This window comes from Pseudophryne corroboree, chromosome 10, assembly GCF_028390025.1.
Source record: "Pseudophryne corroboree isolate aPseCor3 chromosome 10, aPseCor3.hap2, whole genome shotgun sequence".
Classification (NCBI taxonomy): Eukaryota; Metazoa; Chordata; class Amphibia; order Anura; family Myobatrachidae; genus Pseudophryne; species Pseudophryne corroboree.
Window position 1 is genome coordinate 235,593,248 of NC_086453.1, and position 20,036 is coordinate 235,613,283.

Genomic DNA, 20,036 nt, shown 5'->3' on the forward strand with positions numbered 1-20,036 from the left:
GGCAGCAATACATGGGGTGTCTCTACTGGAGGCAGCTCTACAGGGTGGCATCTGTACTGGGGCAGCTCTACAGGGGGCATCTGTACTGGCAGTGGGGCATCCCTACAGGGGACATCTCTACAGCAGGGATCTGTACTGTGGTCAGCTCTACTGGGGGCATCTCTACAGGGGGCATCTGTACTGGGGGAAGCTCTACTGGGGGCATACCTACAGGGTGCATCTGTACTGGGGGCATCTGCACTGGAGGCAGCTCTACAGGGGGCATCTCTATTGGGGCAGCTCTACAGGGGGCATCTCTACTGGGGGCATAACTACAGGGGGCATCTGTACTGGGGTCAGCTCTATAGGGGGCACCTCTACTTAAGGCAGCTCTACAGTGGGCATCTCTACAGGGGGCATCTGTACTGGGGGCAGCTCTACAGTGGTCATCTGTACTGGGGGCAGCTCTACAGGGGCATCTGTACTGGGGGCATCTCTACTGGCAGTGGGCATCTCTACAGGGGGCATCTGTACTGGGGCCAGCTCTACTGGGAGCAGGGGTGTATCTAGGGATCCGAGCGCCCCTGGCAGAGTAAGGGCTGGTGCCCCCTCCCCCCGTATACATATTTGAAATATGGAAGGTGTATCAAAAAAGGGTGTGGCCTTGTGGGGAAGGGGTGTGGCCACACAATAGTACTTCCAATTCAAATTATGCCACACAGTATCACATTACACCACACAGTAGTGTCTCTTATTCACGTTATGCCACACAGTATCACATTATACCTCACAGTAGTGTCTCTTATTCACGTTATGCCACACAGTATCACATTATACCTCACAGTAGTGTCTCTTATTCACGTTATGCCACACAGTATCACATTATACCTCACAGTAGTGTCTCTTATTCACGTTATGCCACACAGTATCACATTATACTTCACAGTAGTGTCTCTTATTCACGTTATGCTACACAGTAGTACCCCTATAGGAAACATAGAAGGCATATGGGGAATGCAAATAGAAAATAGAAATGTGGACCAGTACTAATAAATATTTTTCTATTTTTATAAGTGGAATGTGGTCAAACTGCATTCAGGGATGCGACTGCAATATCCCTGTTCCTAGCACTCTGTTGATTGGATCACATTGGCTATAAACACCTCTGCCTGATTGACAGGCAGAGGCATTCACGGGGAGGGTGGGGGGTGGTGATGGACCGTTGCGGGGATGGCGTGGGGAAAACAAAGTCGGGCCATCTGCATTTTTGGGGCGACTGAGTGACATCACACGCAACCACCCCTATGTGAAAAATGGCGGTGGACCACCTGCATACACAGCCTAGCTGCAGCTGTAGGGGGTCATCCACAGTTGCTGCAACCACAATTAAATTGCGGTCGCAGTTGCTGAGCAGGCCATTCAGCATGCTGGACGGCCTTGCCCTGGAATTGATGAGCATCCCCCAGCATGCAATAGAAAGGATTGCAGATTCTGCTTTTTAGAATAACCCTCATTGCCATTAGTACATCTGGTCCCGCCCATAGGCACACACATATACATTTACATACATACTGTCACACACAAAACACATACAGTACATATGATATACAGTACAGTCACACATGCAGTATATACAAATAGTTACACACATGCACACATATATAGTCACATACATATATAGTTACACACTTATTCAAATACATAGTCACACACTAATACACACATAAATACAGTAGATACTTATACACACACAAACATACATACACATATAGTCACATACATAAATGCAGACAGACAGACTATATAGTGTTTACCCCCCTCACTTCACAGACAGGGTACACTCAATGCATGTACTTTAGTAGCTCTTTGTACTCGCCCCCTCTCCTCCATGCTGCTGGGTTGCCTGGCACTGACTGAGTGCCCTGTAGCCCCGTCCCCTGCTTCCTCTCAGTCCACTTCCCAAAGGTCAATGCCGTGCAGTGCAGTCTTGTGCCACCTCTCCCCTCACTAAGGCGGTCATTTACTAAGCAGTGATAAGAACGGAGAAGTGAGCAAGTGGAGAAGTTGCCCCATCAACCAAACAGCAACTCTGTATAATTTTACAGTATGCAAATTATAGATGTTACTTCAGTACTGATTGGTTGCCATGGGCACTTCTCCACTGGCTCACTTCTCCACTTTTATCACTGCTTAGTAAATGTCCCCCTTAATCCGGATTGTACCTTGTGACTGTCTGTTACTGATGGCGCCGGTGTCCAGTGGCACAGCACTGCACTATTGATCAGTCAGACTCAAAATAAACTGCAGCTTCTGGCAAAGAGGGATGCTGGGAGCTCTAGTTTATGTTGAGTCTGGTTACAAGTGAGGTACGGTGCGCTGCCACCTGACACTGGCAGTCATAGACAGTCACCAAGTCTGACAGTACTACTGGATTCTACACCCTGGATGTGGATGGCACTGCCAGGCGGCGCCCCCTCCTTGCCTGGCGAGTGCCATCCTGGCCAATGGGTAGATACGCCCCAGACTGGGGGCATAACTACAGGGGTCATCTGTACTGAGGGCATCTCTACTGGGAGCATCTTTACGGGGGGCATCTCTACTGGGGGCATAACTACTGGAGGCCTTTCTACAGGGGGCATCTCTACAGGGGGTATAACTACAGGTTGCATAACTATGGGGGCATTACTACACGGGGCATTACCACTGGGGGCATATCTATTGGGGTCTCTATTAATGAGGGCATTGCTTAGGGGGCACTTAATAAAGGGCATTACTCCTGGGGACATAAGGGGCACTACTACTGGGGGGGGGGCACTGTATAAGGGGCACCAATACTAGAGATGAGCGGGTTCGGTTTCTCTGAAACCGAACCCGCACGAACTTCATGGTTTTTTCACGGGTCCGAGCAGACTCGGATCCTCCCGCCTTGCTCGGTTAACCCGAGCGCGCCCGAACGTCATCATGACGCTGTCGGATTCTCGCGAGACTCGGATTCTATATAAGGAGCCGCGCGTCGCCGCCATTTTCACACGTGCATTGAGATTGATAGGGAGAGGACGTGGCTGGCGTCCTCTCCATTAGAAATTAGATTAGAAGAGAGAGAGAGATTGTGCAGAGTCAGACAGAGTTTACCACAGTGACCAGTGCAGTTGTTGTTAGTTAACTTTTATTTATTTTAATATATATCCGTTCTCTGCTATATCCGTTCTCTGCCTGAAAAAAAACGATACACAGCAGCAGCCAGTCACACAGTGTGACTCAGTCTGTGTGCACTCAGCTCAGCCCAGTGTGCTGCACATCAATGTATAAAAGGCAAAGCTTATAATAATTGTGGGGGAGACTGGGGAGCACTGCAGGTTGTTATAGCAGGAGCCCCCAGGAGTACATAATATTATATTAATTTAAAATTAAACAGTGCACACTTTTGCTGCAGGAGTGCCACTGCCAGTGTGACTAGTGGTGACCAGTGCCTGACCACCAGTATAGTAGTATATTGTTGTATGTATTGTATACTATCTCTTTATCAACCAGTCTATATTAGCAGCAGACACAGTACAGTGCGGTAGTTCACGGCTGTGGCTACCTCTGTGTCGGCAGTCGGAACTCGGCAGGCAGTCCGTCCATCCATAATTGTATTACAATATATACCACCTAACCGTGGTATTTTTTTTTCTTTCTTTATACCGTCATAGTGTCATACTAGTTGTTACGAGTATACTACTATCTCTTTATCAACCAGTGTACAGTGCGGTAGTTCACGGCTGTGGCTACCTCTGTGTCGGCAGTCGGCAGGCAGTCCGTCCATCCATAATTGTATTATTATTATAATATATACCACCTAACCGTGGTTTTTTTTCCATTCTTTATACCGTCGTCATAGTGTCATACTAGTTGTTACGAGTATACTACTATCTCTTTATCAACCAGTGTACAGTGCGGTAGTTCACGGCTGTGGCTACCTCTGTGTCGGCAGTCGGCAGGCAGTCCGTCCATCCATAATTGTATTATTATTATAATATATACCACCTAACCGTGGTTTTTTTTTCATTCTTTATACCGTCATAGTGTCATACTAGTTGTTACGAGTATACTACTATCTCTTTATCAACCAGTGTACAGTGCGGTAGTTCACGGCTGTGGCTACCTCTGTGTCGGCAGTCGGCAGGCAGTCCGTCCATCCATAATTGTATTATTATTATAATATATACCACCTAACCGTGGTTTTTTTTTTCATTCTTTATACCGTCGTCATAGTGTCATACTAGTTGTTACGAGTATACTACTATCTCTTTATCAACCAGTGTACAGTGCGGTAGTTCACGGCTGTGGCTACCTCTGTGTCGGCAGTCGGCAGGCAGTCCGTCCATCCATAATTGTATTATTATTATAATATATACCACCTAACCGTGGTTTTTTTTCCATTCTTTATACCGTCGTCATAGTGTCATACTAGTTGTTACGAGTATACTACTATCTCTTTATCAACCAGTGTACAGTGCGGTAGTTCACGGCTGTGGCTACCTCTGTGTCGGCAGTCGGCAGGCAGTCCGTCCATCCATAATTGTATTATTATTATAATATATACCACCTAACCGTGGTTTTTTTTCCATTCTTTATACCGTCGTCATAGTGTCATACTAGTTGTTACGAGTATACTACTATCTCTTTATCAACCAGTGTACAGTGCGGTAGTTCACGGCTGTGGCTACCTCTGTGTCGGCAGTCGGCAGGCAGTCCGTCCATCCATAATTGTATTATTATTATAATATATACCACCTAACCGTGGTTTTTTTTCCATTCTTTATACCGTCGTCATAGTGTCATACTAGTTGTTACGAGTATACTACTATCTCTTTATCAACCAGTGTACAGTGCGGTAGTTCACGGCTGTGGCTACCTCTGTGTCGGCAGTCGGCAGGCAGTCCGTCCATCCATAATTGTATTATTATTATAATATATACCACCTAACCGTGGTTTTTTTTTCATTCTTTATACCGTCATAGTGTCATACTAGTTGTTACGAGTATACTACTATCTCTTTATCAACCAGTGTACAGTGCGGTAGTTCACGGCTGTGGCTACCTCTGTGTCGGCAGTCGGCAGGCAGTCCGTCCATCCATAATTGTATTATTATTATAATATATACCACCTAACCGTGGTTTTTTTTCCATTCTTTATACCGTCGTCATAGTGTCATACTAGTTGTTACGAGTATACTACTATCTCTTTATCAACCAGTGTACAGTGCGGTAGTTCACGGCTGTGGCTACCTCTGTGTCGGCAGTCGGCAGGCAGTCCGTCCATCCATAATTGTATTATTATTATAATATATACCACCTAACCGTGGTTTTTTTTCCATTCTTTATACCGTCGTCATAGTGTCATACTAGTTGTTACGAGTATACTACTATCTCTTTATCAACCAGTGTACAGTGCGGTAGTTCACGGCTGTGGCTACCTCTGTGTCGGCAGTCGGCAGGCAGTCCGTCCATCCATAATTGTATTATTATTATAATATATACCACCTAACCGTGGTTTTTTTTTCATTCTTTATACCGTCGTCATAGTGTCATACTAGTTGTTACGAGTATACTACTATCTCTTTATCAACCAGTGTACAGTGCGGTAGTTCACGGCTGTGGCTACCTCTGTGTCGGCAGTCGGCAGGCAGTCCGTCCATCCATAATTGTATTATTATTATAATATATACCACCTAACCGTGGTTTTTTTTTCATTCTTTATACCGTCGTCATAGTGTCATACTAGTTGTTACGAGTATACTACTATCTCTTTATCAACCAGTGTACAGTGCGGTAGTTCACGGCTGTGGCTACCTCTGTGTCGGCAGTCGGCAGGCAGTCCGTCCATCCATAATTGTATTATTATTATAATATATACCACCTAACCGTGGTTTTTTTATACCACCTAACCGTGGCAGTCCGTCCATAATTGTATACTAGTAAACTATCCAATCCATCCATCTCCATTGTTTACCTGAGGTGCCTTTTAGTTCTGCCTATAAAATATGGAGAACAAAAAAGTTGAGGTTCCAAAATTAGGGAAAGATCAAGATCCACTTCCACCTCGTGCTGAAGCTGCTGCCACTAGTCATGGCCGAGACGATGAAATGCCAGCAACGTCGTCTGCCAAGGCCGATGCCCAATGTCATAGTACAGAGCATGTCAAATCCAAAACACCAAATATCAGAAAAAAAAGGACTCCAAAACCTAAAATAAAATTGTCGGAGGAGAAGCGTAAACTTGCCAATATGCCATTTACCACACGGAGTGGCAAGGAACGGCTGAGGCCCTGGCCTATGTTCATGGCTAGTGGTTCAGCTTCACATGAGGATGGAAGCACTCAGCCTCTCGCTAGAAAACTGAAAAGACTCAAGCTGGCAAAAGCACCGCAAAGAACTGTGCGTTCTTTGAAATCCCAAATCCACAAGGAGAGTCCAATTGTGTCGTTTGCGATGCCTGACCTTCCCAACACTGGACGTGAAGAGCATGCGCCTTCCACTATTTGCATGCCCCCTGCAAGTGCTGGAAGGAGCACCCGCAGTCCAGTTCCTGATAGTCAGATTGAAGATGTCAGTGTTGAAGTACACCAGGATGAGGAGGATATGGGTGTTGCTGGCGCTGGGGAGGAAATTGACCAGGAGGATTCTGATGGTGAGGTGGTTTGTTTAAGTCAGGCACCCGGGGAGACACCTGTTGTCCGTGGGAGGAATATGGCCGTTGACATGCCAGGTGAAAATACCAAAAAAATCAGCTCTTCGGTGTGGAGGTATTTCACCAGAAATGCGGACAACAGGTGTCAAGCCGTGTGTTCCCTTTGTCAAGCTGTAATAAGTAGGGGTAAGGACGTTAACCACCTCGGAACATCCTCCCTTATACGTCACCTGCAGCGCATTCATAATAAGTCAGTGACAAGTTCAAAAACTTTGGGTGACAGCGGAAGCAGTCCACTGACCAGTAAATCCCTTCCTCTTGTAACCAAGCTCACGCAAACCACCCCACCAACTCCCTCAGTGTCAATTTCCTCCTTCCCCAGGAATGCCAATAGTCCTGCAGGCCATGTCACTGGCAAGTCTGACGAGTCCTCTCCTGCCTGGGATTCCTCCGATGCATCCTTGCGTGTAACGCCTACTGCTGCTGGCGCTGCTGTTGTTGCCGCTGGGAGTCGATGGTCATCCCAGAGGGGAAGTCTTAAGCCCACTTGTACTACTTCCAGTAAGCAATTGACTGTTCAACAGTCCTTTGCGAGGAAGATGAAATATCACAGCAGTCATCCTACTGCAAAGCGGATAACTGAGTCCTTGACAACTATGTTGGTGTTAGACGTGCGTCCGGTATCCGCCGTTAGTTCACTGGGAACTAGACAATTTATTGAGGCAGTGTGCCCCCGTTACCAAATACCATCTAGGTTCAACTTCTCTAGGCAGGCGATACCGAGAATGTACACGGACGTCAGAAAAAGACTCACCAGTGTCCTAAAAAATGCAGTTGTACCCAATGTCCACTTAACCACGGACATGTGGACAAGTGGAGCAGGGCAGGGTCAGGACTATATGACTGTGACAGCCCACTGGGTAGATGTATGGACTCCCGCCGCAAGAACAGCAGCGGCGGCACCAGTAGCAGCATCTCGCAAACGCCAACTCTTTCCTAGGCAGGCTACGCTTTGTATCACCGCTTTCCAGAATACGCACACAGCTGAAAACCTCTTACGGCAACTGAGGAAGATCATCGCGGAATGGCTTACCCCAATTGGACTCTCCTGTGGATTTGTGGCATCGGACAACGCCAGCAATATTGTGTGTGCATTAAATATGGGCAAATTCCAGCACGTCCCATGTTTTGCACATACCTTGAATTTGGTGGTGCAGAATTTTTTAAAAAACGACAGGGGCGTGCAAGAGATGCTGTCGGTGGCCAGAAAAATTGCGGGACACTTTCGGCGTACAGGCACCACGTACAGAAGACTGGAGCACCACCAAAAACTACTGAACCTGCCCTGCCATCATCTGAAGCAAGAAGTGGTAACGAGGTGGAATTCAACCCTCTATATGCTTCAGAGGTTGGAGGAGCAGCAAAAGGCCATTCAAGCCTATACAATTGAGCACGATATAGGAGATGGAATGCACCTGTCTCAAGTGCAGTGGAGAATGATTTCAACGTTGTGCAAGGTTCTGATGCCCTTTGAACTTGCCACACGTGAAGTCAGTTCAGACACTGCCAGCCTGAGTCAGGTCATTCCCCTCATCAGGCTTTTGCAGAAGAAGCTGGAGGCATTGAAGAAGGAGCTAACACGGAGCGATTCCGCTAGGCATGTGGGACTTGTGGATGCAGCCCTTAATTCGCTTAACAAGGATTCACGGGTGGTCAATCTGTTGAAATCAGAGCACTACATTTTGGCCACCGTGCTCGATCCTAGATTTAAAGCCTACCTTGGATCTCTCTTTCCGGCAGACACAGGTCTGCTGGGGTTGAAAGACCTGCTGGTGACAAAATTGTCAAGTCAAGCGGAACGCGACCTGTCAACATCTCCTCCTTCACATTCTCCCGCAACTGGGGGTGCGAGGAAAAGGCTCAGAATTCCGAGCCCACCCGCTGGCGGTGATGCAGGGCAGTCTGGAGCGACTGCTGATGCTGACATCTGGTCCGGACTGAAGGACCTGACAACGATTACGGACATGTCGTCTACTGTCACTGCATATGATTCTCTCAACATTGATAGAATGGTGGAGGATTATATGAGTGACCGCATCCAAGTAGGCACGTCACACAGTCCGTACTTATACTGGCAGGAAAAAGAGGCAATTTGGAGGCCCTTGCACAAACTGGCTTTATTCTACCTAAGTTGCCCTCCCACAAGTGTGTACTCCGAAAGAGTGTTTAGTGCCGCCGCTCACCTTGTCAGCAATCGGCGTACGAGGTTACATCCAGAAAATGTGGAGAAGATGATGTTCATTAAAATGAATTATAATCAATTCCTCCGCGGAGACATTGACCAGCAGCAATTGCCTCCACAAAGTACACAGGGAGCTGAGATGGTGGATTCCAGTGGGGACGAATTGATAATCTGTGAGGAGGGGGATGTACACGGTGATATATCGGAGGGTGAAGATGAGGTGGACATCTTGCCTCTGTAGAGCCAGTTTGTGCAAGGAGAGATTAATTGCTTCTTTTTTGGGGGGGGTCCAAACCAACCCGTCATATCAGTCACAGTCGTGTGGCAGACCCTGTCACTGAAATGATGGGTTGGTTAAAGTGTGCATGTCCTGTTTTGTTTATACAACATAAGGGTGGGTGGGAGGGCCCAAGGATAATTCCATCTTGCACCTCTTTTTTCTTTTCTTTTTCTTTGCATCATGTGCTGATTGGGGAGGGTTTTTTGGAAGGGACATCCTGCGTGACACTGCAGTGCCACTCCTAGATGGGCCCGGTGTTTGTGTCGGCCACTAGGGTCGCTAATCTTACTCACACAGCTACCTCATTGCGCCTCTTTTTTTCTTTGCGTCATGTGCTGTTTGGGGAGGGTTTTTTGGAAGGGACATCCTGCGTGACACTGCAGTGCCACTCCTAGATGTGCCCGGTGTTTGTGTCGGCCACTAGGGTCGCTAATCTTACTCACACAGTCAGCTACCTCATTGCGCCTCTTTTTTTCTTTGCGTCATGTGCTGTTTGGGGAGGGTTTTTTGGAAGGGCCATCCTGCGTGACACTGCAGTGCCACTCCTAGATGGGCCCGGTGTTTGTGTCGGCCACTAGGGTCGCTAATCTTACTCACACAGCTACCTCATTGCGCCTCTTTTTTTCTTTGCGTCATGTGCTGTTTGGGGAGGGTTTTTTGGAAGGGACATCCTGCGTGACACTGCAGTGCCACTCCTAGATGGGCCCGGTGTTTGTGTCGGCCACTAGGGTCACTTATCTTTCTCACACAGCTACCTCATTGCGCCTCTTTTTTTCTTTGCGTCATGTGCTGTTTGGGGAGGGTTTTTTGGAAGGGACATCCTGCGTGACACTGCAGTGCCACTCCTAGATGGGCCCGGTGTTTGTGTCGGCCACTAGGGTCGCTTATCTTTCTCACACAGTCAGCTACCTCATTGCGCCTCTTTTTTTCTTTGCGTCATGTGCTGTTTGGGGAGGGTTTTTTGGAAGGGACATCCTGCGTGACACTGCAGTGCCACTCCTAGATGGGCCCGGTGTTTGTGTCGGCCACTAGGGTCGCTTATCTTACTCACACAGCGACCTCGGTGCAAATTTTAGGACTAAAAATAATATTGTGAGGTGTGATGTGTTCAGAATAGGCTGAAAATGAGTGTAAATTATGTTTTTTGAGGTTAATAATACTTTGGGATCAAAATTACCCCCAAATTCTATGATTTAAGCTGTTTTTTAGGGTTTTTTGAAAAAAACACCCGAATCCAAAACACACCCGAATCCGACAAAAATAATTCGGTGAGGTTTTGCCAAAACGCGTTCGAACCCAAAACACGGCCGCGGAACCGAACCCAAAACCAAAACACAAAACCCGAAAAATTTCAGGCGCTCATCTCTAACCAATACTATGGGCTCTACATAAGGAGCACTACAATTGTGGGCACTACCACTACAGTGGGCATTGCATAAGATGCACTACTACTGTGGACATTGTATTAGGGGTGCTAATGCTGTGGGCATCATGTGTATTTAGGGTGCTACTACTGGTGGCTTTGTGTATAAGTGGCACTAATGTGTGTCATAATATGAGTAAGGGACATTACTATGTGGTGTAATGTCAAAAAGATTGTGCTACTGTGCAGCGTAATTTGAATTGGGGATACTATTGGGTGACCACAATCCCTTTGTGCAGCGTGCGCCGCAGGTGCACGCAATCCCTTTAGAACTGGGGCGCTGGGGTGGGGGGCTGAGTTCCACCACCCGTCCTGGACCACTTTAAGCACTGGGCACTACTTAGTGATGTAAATATGAATCAGGCCCACTACATGCAGTGTAATGTGAATAAGATTGTGCTACTGTATAGCGTAATTTGAATTGGAGGTTCTATTGTGTGACCACGCAGCTTCTTTGTAAGACCACTATGCCTTTATAAAGTATGGAAGGTAGTTTGCAGGGGGGTGTCAAAAACCCTGGCACTTTCCCTCGCTCTGCATAATTGGGGGTGGGTGAAATGAGTTTCACCACCTCTCCAGAACCACATTACGCCCTGCTGTAATTAGGCCTATAATGAATAGTCTGCCCCTTTTTATCCTTTAGGTAATCTTACCCCTTTCCGAAACCTTAATTCTTTGTGAGGATATTCATATGCCTATCCCAAGCATGTTTAAATTGCTCTACAGTCTTAGAGGTCTATTTATTAACATTATTTTCTCTGACGTCCTAGTGGATGCTGGGAACTCCGTAAGGACCATGGGGAATAGCGGCTCCGCAGGAGACTGGGCACAAAAGTAAAAGCTTTAGGACTACCTGGTGTGCACTGGCTCCTCCCCCTATGACCCTCCTCCAAGCCTCAGTTAGATTTTTGTGCCCGAACGAGAAGGGTGCATGCTAGGTGGCTCTCCTGAGCTGCTTAGAGTAAAAGTTTATTTTAGGTTTTTTATTTTCAGTGAGTCCTGCTGGCAACAGGCTCACTGCATCGTGGGACTAAGGGGAGAAGAAACGAACTCACCTGCGTGCAGAGTGGATTGGGTTTCTTAGGCTACTGGACATTAGCTCCAGAGGGACGATCACAGGTTCAGCCTGGATGGGTCCCGGAGCCGCGCCGCCGGCCCCCTTACAGAGCCAGAAGAACGAAGAGGTCCGGTGAAATCGGCGGCAGAAGACGTTCCTGTCTTCAACTAAGGTAGCGCACAGCACTGCAGCTGTGCGCCATTGCTCTCAGCACACTTCACACTCCGGTCACTGAGGGTGCAGGGCGCTGGGGGGGAGCGCCCTGAGACGCAATAAAAACAGAAATACCTTAGGATGGCAAAAGAAATACATCACATATAGCTCCTGGGCTATATGGATGTATTTAACCCCTGCCAGTTTTCCAGAAAAAAGCGGGAGATAAGGCCGCCGTGAAGGGGCGGAGCCTATCTCCTCAGCACACAAGCGCCATTTTCCCTCACAGTTCCGCTGGAAGGACGGCTCCCTGACTCTCCCCTGCAGTCCCTACAGAATCAGGGTAAAAACGAGAGAGGGGGGGCACTATTGGCAGCTAAATTATAAACAGCAGCTATAAAAGGGAGTAACACTTATATAAGGTTATCCCTATAGATATATATAGCGCTCTGGTGTGTGCTGGCATACTCTCCCTCTGTCTCCCCAAAGGGCTAGTGGGGTCCTGTCCTCTATCAGAGCATTCCCTGTGTTTGTGCTGTGTGTCGGTACGTTGTGTCGACATGTATGAGGAGGAAAATGAGGTGGAGGCGGAGCAATTGCCTGTAACAGAGATGTCACCCCCTAGGGAGTCGACACCTGAGTGGATGAACTTATGGAAGGAATTATGTGACAGTGTCAGCTCTTTACAAAAGATTGATGACATGAGACGGCCGGCGACTCAGTCTGTGCCTGTCCAGGTGTCTCAAAAGCCATCTGGGGCTCTAAAACGCCCGTTACCGCAGATGGCAGATACAGACGCCGACACGGATACTGACTCAAGTGTCGACGATTAAGAGACGAATGTGACTTCCAGTAGGGCCACACGTTACATGATTGAGGCTATGGAAAATGTTTTTACACATTTCTGATAATACCAGTACCACTAAAAAGGGTATTATGTTGGGTGAGAAAAAACTGCCTGTAGTTTTTCCTGCATCTGAGGAATTAAATGAAGTGTGTGATGATGCGTGGGTTTCCCCCGATAAAAAAGTTATTGGCATCATACCCCTTCCCGCCAGAGGATAGGGCACGTTGGGAAACACCCTTTAGGGTGAATAAAGCGCTCACACGCTTGTCTAAAACAAGTGGCACTACCGTCCCCGGATACGGCCGCCCTTAAGGAACCTACTGACAGAAAGCAGTAAAATATCCTAAAATGTATATACACTCACACGGGTGTGATACTGCGACCAGCAATCGCCTCAGCCTGGATGTGCAGTGCTGGGGTGGCTTGGTCGGATTCCCTGACTGACAATATTGATACCCTAGATAGGGACAGTATATTACTAACTATAGAGCATTTAAAAGATGCATTTCTATATATGCGTGATGCACAGAGGGATATTTGCCGACTGGCATCAAGAGTAAGTGCGCTGTCCATTTCTGCCACAAGACAGTGGTCAGGTGATGCTGATCCCAAAAGGCATATGGAAGTATCGCCTTATAAAAGGGAAGAGTTATTTGGGGTAGGTCTAACAGACCTGGTGGCCACGGCAACGGCTGAAAAATCCACATTTTTACCCCAGGTAGCTTCTCAACCTAAGAAGACGCCGTATTATCAGGCGCAGTCCTTTCGGCACCATAAAGCGGGCAAAAGGCGCCTCATTTCTGCCCCGTGGCAGAGGGAGAGGAAAAAGGCTGCAGCAAACAGCCAATTCCCACAAAAGCCCTCTCCCGCCTCCGAAAAGTCCTCAGCATGACGCTGGGGCTTTACAAGCGGTCTCAGGCACGGTGGGGGCCCGTCTCAAGAAATTCGAGACGTCTTCCCCTCGCCGTTTCATAAAGTCTGCTTTACCGACGTCTCCCTCAGACAGGGAGACAGTATTGCAAGCCATTCACAGGCTGTATTCCCAGCAGGTGATAATCAAGGTACCCCTCCTGCAACAGGGAAAGGGGGTACTATTCCACACTATTGGTGGTACCGAAGCCGGACGGCTCGGTGAGACCAATTTTAAATCTAAAATCCTTGAACACTCACATACAAAGGTTCAAATTCAAGATGGAGTCACTCAGAGCAGTGATTGCAAACCTGGAAGAAGGGGACTATATGGTCTCTCTGGACATCAAAGATGCTTACCTACATGTCCCAATTTACCCTTCTCCAAGGGTACCTCAGGTTTGTGGTACAGAACTGTCACTATCAGTTTCAGACGCTGCCGTTTGGATTGTCCACGGCACCACGGGTCTTTACCAAGGTAATGGCCGAAATGATGATACTCCTTCGAAAGAAGGGAGTTTTAGTTATCCCTTACTTGGACGATCTCCTGATAAGGGCAAGATCCAGGGAACAGTTGGAAGTCGGGGTAGCCACTATCTCAGATAGTGCTGCGGCAGCACGGTTGGATTCTCAATATTCCAAAATCGCAGCTGATCCCGGCGACACGCCTTCTATTCCTAGGGATGATCCTGGACACAGTCCAGAAAAAGGTGTTTTCTCCCGGAGGAGAAAGCCAGGGAGTTATCCGAACTAGTCAGAAACCTCCTAAAACCAGGCCAAGTGTCAGTGCATCAGTGCACAAGGGTCTTGGGAAAAATGGTGGCTTCCTGCGAAGCAATTCCATTCAGCAGATTCCACGCAAGAACTTTCCAGTGGGACCTGCTGGACAAATGGTCCGGATCGCATCTTCAGATGCATCAGCGGATAACCCTGTCACCAAAGACAAGGGTGTCTCTCCTGTGGTGGTTGCAGAGTGCTCATCTTCTAGAGGGCCGCAGTTTCGGCATTCAGGACTGGGTCCTGGTGACCACGGATGCCAGCCTGCGAGGCTGGAGAGCAGTCACACAGGGAAGAAATTTCCAGGGCTTGTGGTCAAGCCTGGAGACATCACTTCACATAAATATTTTGGAGCTAAGGGCCATTTACAATGCCCTAAGCCAAGCAAGACCTCTGCTTCAAGGTCAGCCGGTGCTGATCCAGTCGGACAACATCACGGCAGTCGCCCACGTAAACAGACAGGGCGGCACAAGAAGCAGGAGGGCAATGGCAGAAGCTGCAAGGATTTTTCGCTGGGCGGAAAATCATGTGATAGCACTGTCAGCAGTGTTCATTCCGGGAGTGGACAACTGGGAAGCAGACTTCCTCAGCAGGCACGACCTCCACCCGGGAGAGTGGGGACTTCACCCAGAAGTCTTCCACATGATTGTAAACCATTGGGAAAAACCAAAGGTGGACATGATGGCGTCCCGCCTAAACAAAAAATTGGACAGGTATTGCGCCAGGTCAAGGGACCCTCAGGCAATAGCTGTGGACGCTCTGGTAACACCGTGGGTGTACCAGTCAGTGTATGTGTTCCCTCCTCTTCCTCTCATACCAAAAGTACTGAGAATTATAAGACGGAGGGGAGTAAGAACTATACTCGTGGCTCCGGATGGGCCAAGAAGGACTTGGTACCCGGAACTTCGAGAGATGCTCACGGAGGACCCGTGGCCTCTACTTCTAAGAAGGGACCTGCTCCAGCAAGGACCCTGTCTATGCCAAGACTTACCGCGGCTGCGTTTGACGGCAGGGCGGTTGAACGCCGGATCCTGAAGGAAAAAGGCATTCCGGATGAAGTCATCCCTACCCTGATCAAGCCAGGAAGGATGTAACCGCAAAGCATTATCACCGCATTTGGCGAAAATATGTTGCGGGGTGCGAGGCCAGTAAGGCCCCGATGGAGAAATTTTCAACTAGGTCGATTCCTGCATTTCCTGTAAACAGGAGTGTCTATGGGCCTAAAATTGGGGTCCATTAAGGTTCAAATTTCGGCCCTGTCAATTTTCTTCCAGAAAGAACTAGCTTCAGTTCCTGAAGTTCAGACGTTTGTAAAAGGGGTACTGCATATACAGCCTCCTTTTGTGCCTCCAGTGGCACCTTGGGATCTCAATGTAGTTTTGGGGTTCCTAAAGTCACATTGGTTTGAACCACTTGAATCTGTGGAGTTAAAATATCTCACATGGAAAGTGGTCATGTTGTTGGCCCTGGCCTCGGCCAGGCGCGTGTCAGAATTGGCGGGCTTTATCCTGTAAAAGCCCTTATCTGATCTTTCATTCAGACAGGGCGGAATTGAGGACTCGTCCTCAATTTCTCCCTAAGGTGGTTTCAGCGTTTCACTTGAACCAGCCTATTGTGGTACCTGCGGCTACTAGGGACTTGGAGGACTCCAAGTTGCTGGACGTAGTCAGGGCCCTGAAAATATATGTTTCCAGGACGGCTGGAGTCAGAAAATCTGACTCGCTGTTTATCCTGTATGCACCCAACAAGCTGGGTGCTCCTGCTTCTAAGCAGACTATTGCTCGTTGGATTTGTAGTACAATTCAGCTTGCACATTCTGTGGCAGGCCTGCCACAGCCAAAATCTGTAAAAGCCCATTCCACAAGGAAGGTGGGCTCATCTTGGGCGGCTGCCCGAGGGGTCTCGGCTTTACAACTTTGCCGAGCAGCTACTTGGTCAGGGGCAAACACGTTTGCTAAATTCTACAAATTTGATACCCTGGCTGAGGAGGACCTGGAGTTCTCTCATTCGGTGCTGCAGAGTCATCCGCACTCTCCCGCCCGTTTGGGAGCTTTGGTATAATCCCCATGGTCCTTACGGAGTTCCCAGCATCCACTAGGACGTCAGAGAAAATAAAAATTTACTTACCGATAATTCTATTTCTCGTAGTCCGTAGTGGATGCTGGGCGCCCATCCCAAGTGCGGATTGTCTGCAATACTTGTACATAGTTATTGTTACAAAAAATCGGGTTATTATTGTTGTGAGCCATCTTTTCAGAGGCTCCTCTGTTATCATGCTGTTAACTGGGTTCAGATCACAGGTTGTACGGTGTGATTGGTGTGGCTGGTATGAGTCTTACCCGGGATTCAAAATCCTTCCTTATTGTGTACGCTCGTCCGGGCACAGTATCCTAACTGAGGCTTGGAGGAGGGTCATAGGGGGAGGAGCCAGTGCACACCAGGTAGTCCTAAAGCTTTTACTTTTGTGCCCAGTCTCCTGCGGAGCCGCTATTCCCCATGGTCCTTACGGAGTTCCCAGCATCCACTACGGACTACGAGAAATAGAATTATCGGTAAGTAAATTCTTATTTTTACTTAATTAATGTGAAAAGGAGTGTTTTCACGGGTGTAGTATGGCTGACCGGCGGTCTCCTGACCGCCGGTCAGCTTACCGACGCCGGTATCCCAACAGCATACCAACGCCGGGATCCCGGCGGGGAGGGCCGAGTGCAGCAAGCCCCTGCGGTCGCCACGGGTTCTATTCCCACTCTATGGGTGTCGTGGACACCCACGAGTGGAAATAGTCCCTGTTGGTCGGCATGCCGACCATCGGGATACTGAGGTGGCGGGATGGTGGAGGAGGTCATGTGACTGTCGGTCAGCAGACCGGCGGTCACATGAATACCACCCGTTTTCACACCCTTTTCACATTATTTTAGTATCATCTGAATGTATTAAAGGGCATTTGGAGCAGTTTTCATGAAAAACTGCTGCAAACCCTTTTTTCACTTTTTTTTAGTAACCCACATCGCATTCCCCATACTTATAATGGGAAATGTGATGTGGCCAAATTGACTAAAAAAAAATGTGAAAAAATACCGCAGTGTGCCCTGTGATAATCTCGCCAGCTCAGGCTGGCGAGATCGCAGGGCAGCACTGCAAAAGGCAGGCATTTACCCAGCTTTCTCTGTCCCTGGCAGAGAAAGCTGAGCGGGAACCCGGCAGAGTGATCAGCTATGTGTGTCCGATGGACACACAAGCTGATCACGGTGTAAAAAAAATAAAAAGTAAAAAAAAAAACCATACTCACCTGTCCAGGGAGCCGGTGTCCGCTGCTCCGGTGAGCGCTGCTGGGCGCCGGGTCCCCCATATGCTGTGCTGTGACCCCAGTGCAGTAAAGTGACGCTGCAAAACAGCAGCGCACTTTACAACACCGGGAGTCACAGCGCAGGAGAAGGACCCAGCGCCCAGCAGCCTACTGAAGCAGCGCGGACCAGTTCCCTGGACAGGTGAGTATATTGATCTTCTGGGGGGGCGGGTCCACGGCGCGCGGGGGTAGTCGCGACAGGAAGGGGTCGACCGGGCAGCAGTGGCGATGTCGGCGGGGGTGGCGCATGCGCAGCAGGACATCGGGGCATTTTTTATGAAAAATACCCCGATGATGCTGCGAAAAGGCATCGCAGGGACAGAGCTTGACCTCAAGCTCTGTTCCTGCATGTGATAATTGATACATCCCTGCGATGTAATCAATTATCGCAGTGCGAGTTGGGCCGATTTTATCACCTGTCATCAGCATCCTGGATGCGGATGGTGATAAATAGGCCCCTTAGCCTCTACCACCTCTGATGGGAGGCTATTCCACTTGTCCACTACCCTTTCTGTGAAGTAATTTTTCCTTAAATTTCCCCTGAACCTGCCTCCCTCCAGTTTCAGTGTATGTCCTCGAGTTCTAATACTCCTCTTCCTTTGAAGAATTTTTCCCTCCTGAACTTTGTTAAAACCCATGGTATATTTGAAAGTTTCTTTCATGTCCCCCCTTTCCCTTCTCTCCTCCAAACTATACATGTTAGGATCTTTTAGCCTTTCCGGGTAAGTTTTGTGATGTAGGCTATGCACCATTTTCGTTGCCCTTCTTTGTACACTCTCTAATGTATTTATATCCTTCTGGAGATATGGTCTTCAGAACTGCACACAGTATTCAAGATGAGGCCGTACCAATGACCTATACAGTGGCATTATTTTCCTGCTACTGATTCCTCTCGCTATGCAACCAAGCATATGACTTGCCTTTCTCATTGCTTTGTTGCATTGCTTTCCTGCCTTTAAGTCACTTGAAATAGTGACTCCTAAATCCATTTCCTCCGCAGTAGTTTCCATTATAGTACCCTTGATACTATATTTAGCCTTTGGGTTTTTGAGACCCAAGTGCATGATTTTGCATTTTTTAGCATTGAACTGTAGTTGCCACGTTCTTGATCATTTCTCAAGCCTAGCTAGGTCATCAATCATTTCTTTTTACACCTCCCGGTGTGTCTACCCTGTTGCAAATCTTTGTATCATCTGCAAAAAGGCATACTTTCCCTTTAATACCATTTGCAGTGTCACCAACAAAGATATTAAAGAAAACTGGTCCAAGTACAGATCCCTGGGGAACTCCACTGGTAACATTTCCTTCCAAAGGTTGCACTCCATTTACTACAACTGTCTGCTTTCTATCCTGTATTCAGGTTCTTATCCTTTTAACTGTTTTATAATCCACCCCCACGCTTTCAAGTTTATTTAGCAGTCTGCAATGTGAGACAGTGTTAAATGCCTCACTAAAGTCTAGATATGCTACATCTACAGCTTCCCCTTGATCTATTATTTTCATCACAGAGTCAAAAAAGTCAATAAGATTTGTTTGGCATGATCTCCCACCAGTAAATCCATGTTGGTTTGGATCCTGTAAATTGTTTGATTTAAGATATTCAACAACTCTTTCTTTTAATAGTTTTTCTATTACTTTCCCTACTACTGATGTAAGGCTCACTGGTTTGTAGTTACTTGCTTCTTCCTTGCTTCCACTTTTGTACAGTGGAACTACATTCGCTCTTTTCCAGTCCTCTGGAATGGCACTTGTATTTAGTGACTGGTTAAATAATTCTATTAATGGTGCCACCAGCACATCTTTTAGCTCTTTTAGTATCCTTGGGTGTATCTCATCTGGTCCCATTGATTTATCCACTTTTAGTTTTGAAAATTCTGTTAGGACCTTCTCCTCTGTAAATGTAGTTTCATCTACCTTATTTTTATGAATGTCCTTGCAGCTTAACTGTGGCCCCTTCCCTTCTCTTTCTGTAGTAAATACTGAGCAAAAATAAGGATTTAGGTGATCTGCTATTGCCTTGTCTCCCTCCACCAAATTCTCACTCTCTGTCTTAAGTCTTATTATTCCTCCATTTGATTTTCTCCTTTCATTTATATACTTAAAAAAAGTTTTGCCCCCTTTATCTACTGACTGGGCCATTTTCTCCTCAGCTTCTGCCTTTGCATGTTTGATCACTTTCTTAGCATCCTTCCGTCTGTCAAGATACACCTCTTTGTCGTTATTATTTTGAGTCTGTTTGTATTTCCTAAAAGCCATCTTTTTTGCTTTCACACTAGTTGATACTTCTTTTGGGAACCACACTGGCTTCCTTTTCCTGTTGCTTTTCCTAACCCTTTTGATACAAAGGTCTGT